Source organism: Solanum stenotomum, unplaced genomic scaffold, assembly GCF_019186545.1.
Source record: "Solanum stenotomum isolate F172 unplaced genomic scaffold, ASM1918654v1 scaffold25240, whole genome shotgun sequence".
NCBI classification, from domain to species: domain Eukaryota; kingdom Viridiplantae; phylum Streptophyta; class Magnoliopsida; order Solanales; family Solanaceae; genus Solanum; species Solanum stenotomum.
Window position 1 is genome coordinate 1 of NW_026028445.1, and position 7760 is coordinate 7760.

Consider the following 7760-nt stretch of genomic DNA (forward strand, 5'->3'; position numbering starts at 1 on the left):
TAGAGATGCAATCCCGCTAGAAGCTACTATCAAAACAATATCTCCTTTAGATCGTATAGCTGTTGATAGTGTCCTCCAAATAAAAGTTTTTCCTGTACCTCCAAAGCCGTATAGAAAGAAAAATCCACCACTATTTGTAATAACTGCTGACATAATCTTTTTGTAAACTGCTTTCTGTTCATCAATTAAATTTTGTAGCAATTCTTGATGTTCCTCAGTTAAAGCACCTTTATTGTAACGCATTTCATCTCGAATTAATCTGTTGCTATAATCGACCTCATCCTCATTATAGACAGGTAATGGCATTATTGAAAAATCTTGAAAACTCCTTCCACGCCCCTTTAAAAAGGTTTCAATCTTTTGCAAGCAACAATTCTTCAAATCTGCTTCTGATAGATAAACTTCTGAAAAAACATATAAACATATACTAATTTAATAAAATAATCTAATTCTAATTTACTAATTATTAAAAATTATTAAAAGTAAAATAATAATAAAATAATAAGAAAAAGAAAATAAAAAGATTATATATGATTAGTGTCAAGTGTAAACATTATTAAATACCTGGGTTATCTAATATTCTTCTTTCTTCAAAAACGATATCTTCTGATAGTAAGTGCCAAGTTGATTGCCACACTATCTCCAGACGTGACATTGAATTAGATATAAGTAGCATAGCAAATAATTGTCGTAGATATGATGGCATTCCCCATTGACTTGCTTCTACTATATCATCAACATATTCTTTGTCATCATCTAATAATCCTAGAGCATAACATGCATCTCGAAAGGTCTCATGATCAATATCATTTATTCTTCTGATCTCCTCATAAGAAGTTGGACCTTTAACAACATTCAATAGCAATCTAAGGTAATATTGCTCACCAGATCCTGGTGGAACAAAGAAAATTCTTCCAATAGAAAATGCTGAAGTTTTCCTTTTTTCCCATCTTTTAGATTGTTGCTTCCAAACAAAATGTAAAGGAAATTCTGCATACGTTAGATGTCTTGCTTCAGGAAATTCCTTATTAGCTTCCAACCATCTTAAAAACATTGATTCCTTCACTGTTGGTTTATTGATAACAACATCAATTGGATCATCATTTGAAAATATGACATTTTGATTGTCTGGTAGATGAAAAGACAACCTTTCTACAGAAGGTTCTCTATGGTGGATTGGGAATTTGAAAATTCTCCAAGCTGCTTCACAGGATGATATATAGCGACAATCACAATACATTTTTATTTCATCCACAACCTTTGAATCTGAAGAATTAACACTATCGCAAAAAGCTGTTGTGACTCGATCATGACCTTTATTAACATACTTAAATAAGTTTTTAATCGATCTTGATTGATTGCACCATTCAACATTAATATGTGCCCCATATTTCATTAGCAAAAATTTATTATGTGATACAACATATCGATTATCTAAATCAATTCCTGATCTCTGTGTAGATCTGCCATCATCTCTTCTTCGATATAAAGGATTTCCTTCTTCATCAAGTGAGGTAGATGGTAAAAATCTTTTTGGAAAGTGCTTTGTACATTTGCCTTTTTGCATGCAAGGGGATGATTTTCTTATTGAACCACATGGCCCATGCATCATGAAGTTTGTAAAAGCCACCTAATAATCTGAATCAAGTAATTTATCAGGCAATTCAGCTGAAATAATCGCATCAATGTCTCCAACATTTGGAAATTTATCATGGAAAAAAAGTAAGATATGTGCATGAGGCAATCCACGCTTTTGAAATTCAATAGTGTAAATCACTATATGAAGAGAAAAACAAAATATTATTTGTAATTTATGATTTTATTTAAATAAAACAAATTATATTAACTTTAAAATGTAATATAATAAAATAAAGCAAAATAAAGTTAATACCCGCTTTTACTTCTCCAAAAACTTTATTGTCTCTTAAATCTTTTATCAAATGATCCAATTTGATTTTAAAGACTCTTGTTATAATGTCTGGCCGATCTTCTGGATGCAATCCTCTACTATGCACAAATATATTAATTTCAGGCCATTTCGGATTGCATGTAAATGTAATGAATAAATCAGGATATCCAGCCCATTTACAATTGCCATTGCATCTTGATGATTTTGCAACATGTAACGTGTTCCACCAGTGAAAGTAGAAGACAATATAATTCTTTGTCCTTGAGAAGATGGTTCTGTGTCTCCATGCAAAACTGCTTCTTGTAATCCTTTATATAAATGTGTTCTCAAATTTCTTTGATTTAGTCTATAAAACAATAAGCAAGAAGATTCAATCATTGTATATCCATCAACCAAGAATTGTTGACATAATCTTTTAGCAGAAACAATTGTAGGTACTTCATTCTTCCTTTCTTGAATTTTATATGCAAAATATTCGCAAGAACTAACACGTTTTCTTCCCTCACTTGATTCATCAATTCTATTTAAAGGAATATCTTCTCTATAACCATCTTCCCCATAAGGTAGTAGTAATGGATATTGCAAACCTAAATATGCTGCATTAAGCTCATTTATTCTCTGAAGTTGTCCTTTTTGACTTTCGATTATTATATCTCTGTCAGTATTTGTTGGTTCAAAATCGCCAACAACCAAAGCTGCTACCTCTGAAACTGATGGCAAGTTATATCTTCTTCCATCTGATCCTCTTCTTCCGATAAGTCTTAGTTTAACATTTGTACTTTGTTCAGCTTGAAATCTATCTCTAACCATACGAAAACTCTTTGCAAGAACATTATGTTTATCAAACATTTCCTTCAGTTCGGTGACAATTTGATCATGGATTTGATTGTTGCTTTCACCGCTACTACAAAGTGAATAGTAATATGTTGATAATAGTGATTAATTACTACAGTTATAATTAATCTTATATAATACATTAATAAAATAAGTACACACCTGATAACATTCATTCTATTTTTTACCTCATTTTTGTATCATAAATATATAATTGTGCAAATTTTGGAGTAGATCCATCATTAGGCAATAAGCTTCCAATTTTATGATAATTCTGTCCAGATAATCTGAAAGTTCTTGGCCCCTTTGTTTGATTGACAGATGCATCAATTTTTCCTCCCATTGATGTAAAAGATAACATGGAATTATAAGTTCGGATATTCTCTCTGAAATGGTTACTTATTTCACCTACAATAAATTATAGAAATGTAAAGTTGATAAACAAAATTATTGACGTGTATTTATATTTGTATTAAATAAATTAATTTACCTGATCCAAATAATAATTCCTTCAACACAGTAGGAGGATCCTTTGGATTGGGAAGCTTTATCTTTCCATGACCACAACACAAAGTGAAAACAAGTCTTTTTTTTACACTTCTTATCAATTCTTTCCGCATACCAAAAGTAAGCGCCGCAGTATTGACATTCATAAATTGGATCTCCTATATCCCAATAGTCTAAATTTTTTTTTTAAATACGTTAGAAACAAAGCAAAGGTTAGGGATAGTAATATATAAAAATCACCTTCATTGTATAGTTTTCCACTACCAAACTCATCTGCTGCCAACATATCTACATCTTCATTTTCATCATGAGTTAGATGATTTGATATTCTGTTATCTGTTACAAATAATATAGAATTTGAATATATTGCATATGCTTATTGAATATTGTTATGTTCTTTTAGTGATATACCTTTGAAAAATGCCATTTTCCGTAATAGATGAAATAAGTTTTATGAAATTTGAAGAAGATAAAAGTTTTAAAAATGAAAAATATATAGGTAGTGTAATATATTTCACTGTTGTATAGTAGAAGACATGTATTATATTGAGCAATAAAAATAGAGATAGGAGATCAAACCATTGAAATCTGATGAGTATTTTCCACGCTTTTTATTCTGTCGTAAGCTTAATCTTTGTTTTCTTGCTAATTTCTTTTGATCTGTCATGACTTTGATATGAGTTATTGAACTTGAAATCTAATTATATGGTGAATTACCATGAATAAATGCAGTTGACCAAATAGCAGTTATTTTAAAATCCAGATTAGTTCATTTAGTTAAATAATTGTTAATTTTAAAAAATATTAATTATTATTATTCTGATATTGTGAGTTATTAGATGGTAAATATTTTGGAGTATAACAGTTTAAAATTATAACTGTTTTTTTTATTGTTTGTGATTTTGAATAGATTAAGGACCTCAAAGAGAAATAAATCGATTTATAGTTATGCTGAAACTTTTTAACAGGTTTAACTTTATAATAACTTGGGAAAATATATTCTTCACTTGCAACAATTACTAAGAAGATTAATATTTGTTTAATCTCTCTCTCTCTCAATGTTTTTGATATGTATTTACCATATCATTCATAAGAGATAGAAGTAGTTGAATGTTGTAACATATGTGATCCTAGTAAAAATTATGTGAATCAATAATTTCTTTGACATTGCTTTTATTTATGTTAGATCTGAATATGCATTTGTTTTTAAGGAGTTGTCCCAAACTATAGGCATTATGTGAAGGGTAACAAAATATACATTGATCAGATGAAGGGTAACAAAATATACACAGAGGTAATGAGAGCAATATTTGTCATTGCTTTGGATCAAATTCCTCATTACAATTTATTTGTGCTTTGGAATTTTCATCTATTCAATGCTAGGTTCCTTCTTATAATTGTATATATGAGTTACTGTTAAGTAACATCTATTGTATGACGTGTTATAAAAAGTGCACCAAATGCAGTAGATATTGCATAAAATATATAAAGATCATGCAGAGGATTTGATAGGAATGTCTATGAACATGTTTGAGTATTTGATGAGTTAGTTTATCTGATAATTATATATGAAATAAGATACTGACACCAACACTTGAGACAAAACTTATTATAAGTATGTGTAGGATGTTGCCTTTCTTTTCATCAGGTTGTAGTTTGCTTCATTTTAGGTTCTTGACCCTCCCTCTAAATAATATAATCAAGGAAAAATATATTTAAGATAATATTTTACAGAATGTTATGTTTTGCTATGTAAAATACTCTATTTTTATAGCATATGTGTTATTGAAGATTTATTATATATGATTTATCTTTTTTTGAATTAGTTCACAAAGTTTGCGCACATTGATACAATTGTCAGTGTGCTGTTTAGTGTGAATTTGGTGCGAATGTTTTGGTGCAATTTCGGGGTCTATTACGCTGTTTTTACCGTGAAGTTTTTGGTGCAAATTCAATGTTTTTCTGGTGGTTTTTTGGGTGCATTTCTAACGTTGTTTTAGAGATGATTCTGATGTTGCTGTTTTGGTTTAATTCAAATGATGTTTTAATATTTTTATTGTGAAAATTTAGTGCAACTTTGGATCTTTTCTGCTGCTATTTTGGTGCAACTTTGGGGCTGTAGCATTGTGAATATAAATGAAGATTCAACATGTTATATACAGCAAGGTACTCCTTCAGCAAATTTGATAGAATTTTTATAAATCATTGTTTATTATGACTACCTTTGAACATATATATTGGAAGAATGAAGATGAATTGCTTGGAGCTTCAGAATATCTGATTCCTATTCTGAATTAGCTCAGAAATTGATGTGGATTCACCATATTATTCACCAAAGTGTTGCATGTTTTTTAACATATGAGAATAAGGTATGTCTCTTAAATTGCACTGACATATTTGTAGAAATCAACTAATAGTGTGTTGTTTAGATTTTGTATGCAGTAAAGTTAACTTTAATGATCCTTCTGTTACTAATGAATGTTAAACTATAAGTCAGAGAATATAAAATACACATTAAGACAACATGTAGAGGATTAACAACATAAATTTAAAAACAACCCCACAAACACACACACATATATAGAGAGAGAGAATGATAGATAGATATAGATTGAGAGAGAGATATATATAAATAAAGAAGACAACTTAATAGCTTGAATTTATATAATAAACTACATAGATCATCCAACTACCTTATTAAAACTTAAATATTAAAATAATAAACTAAACTTAATACAACCTAAATTAAAACATAATCTTCCAATAACTTTTCAAATTTGGAAGATAGCTTTAGGTATTCTTTTCCTTCTTAATCACTTTGCAAATTTTGTTGCTGGGTTGTTTGACATTCAAATCGTCTTTAATTTCATGCCTTGTAGATTTTCCAGCAACTTTGCTACTATTGGTAGATATCTTTGTAGTTAAATCAATCACATCTTCAGTAATTAATGTAGCACACTCTGAAATGCTGCTCTTGATTGGAGTCTAAAATTAAATTAAAATAACATAAAGATTATAAGTAATTCAAGTGTTTTCAATCTGATTAGTAATATAGAAGATGTAACTTATCTAAATTTAGAATACCTCAAAGAGTTTATCTTCATCATAGCTTTGCTCACATTCAAAAAGTGATTTATGTATGAACATTATAAACATAATTAACAATTTATACAAAATTTAAAAATTTGTATGTTTAATGTAAACAAATATGTTGGTGTTTAAACACTTACATTAAGACTGTCCTGAAGATCAGGATGACAAAATTCCTTTAAAAGAGTATCATCATCGGTGAAATTAACAACTTTATAGACATTATCTTTTCTGTTAATGTTTGAGTCCTTGATCAAAATCTTAAACATAAATTTCTTCTCCATTAAATCACCAAGCTCGGTTGGATAAGAACTTTCGTCATCTTCAAGTAATCCTTCTTTCAACTCTTTTGCAGTTTTACCAAGTAGTTGTATAGTCTCTTTATTCCAAAGCAATATTGAAATAAATGCAGTGCCAATCCATAACAGACAGTTGTAGCCTGTATCTAAATAGCATAATATTTTGGGTTATATAATATATATAAAAATAATTTTAAATAGTTTAATTTTTTATACAAACCTGTGAATAACAGTTTTAACTTCAGAATTGCATTTTTTACAATAATATTTGGTTCCCTCTGTATCAATCTTTGTAATACAATTGTTGCAAGCCAAGTATGACCATCCATGGTCAAGTTCCAAACAGACAATTTTTGCAGCAATCCAAAAGGAAGATTCCTTTGTATTAAAAATTAAAATAACATATCAATTAAGTTAAATAGACCAACAATACAGTAAATATGTAAATATATAGTGAGAAAATTTAAAATAGATTAGTAGACTCACCTCGTAGCATTGAAGCAAATCAGAAAGATATGTAAAAGATACAACACCTTTAGACAACTCATCAGTAATAGAATGATGTTTTTGAGAACTTGTCTGGGAGAGCCTCTCATATTTATAATCACATGATGAAATCAATCTGCAAAAAAATTCATAACAAATAGTTTTGATACAATTTAGAATTATTATTATTATTAAACAAAAGAAGAATTAACTACATTGCAAATGTTGAGAAACATGCCTAAGAAAAACTAAATAATTTTCTAACATGGAAGATTAGGATTAATCCATATTTTGGTTTGATACCAACAACTACGTACTGAGTAATTTTCTGATGATTGATATTAAACAATGTCAAAAAATTATACTAATTAAATTTGTATTTTATATACAATTGCCGAAATTACAATGTTTTAACCTCTAAATTTGTGAGCCTTCATTAATTGAGAAACCACAATCAAAGGTTCATTTGTAGATCCCGTCAAATGTGGTTGTATTTGGTCCGCAAGTTCACCCCATAATGTTGTTGACAGTCTATTTTTACTGTATGAATGGAATTTAATTACATTTTAATATATAAAAAAATATATATCTATATATAAAAGGATAAAATGAATTTAAAATAATTACTTATCATC

The 7760-nt window shown here is 28.8% G+C and overlaps 1 pseudogene; it reads right to left on the reverse strand.

Annotated features, from left to right (window-relative positions):
* Positions 1 to 3: 3 nt before the first annotated feature.
* On the reverse strand, positions 4 to 3677 carry LOC125851357 (uncharacterized; annotated as a pseudogene).
* Positions 3678 to 7760: the final 4083 nt, after the last annotated feature.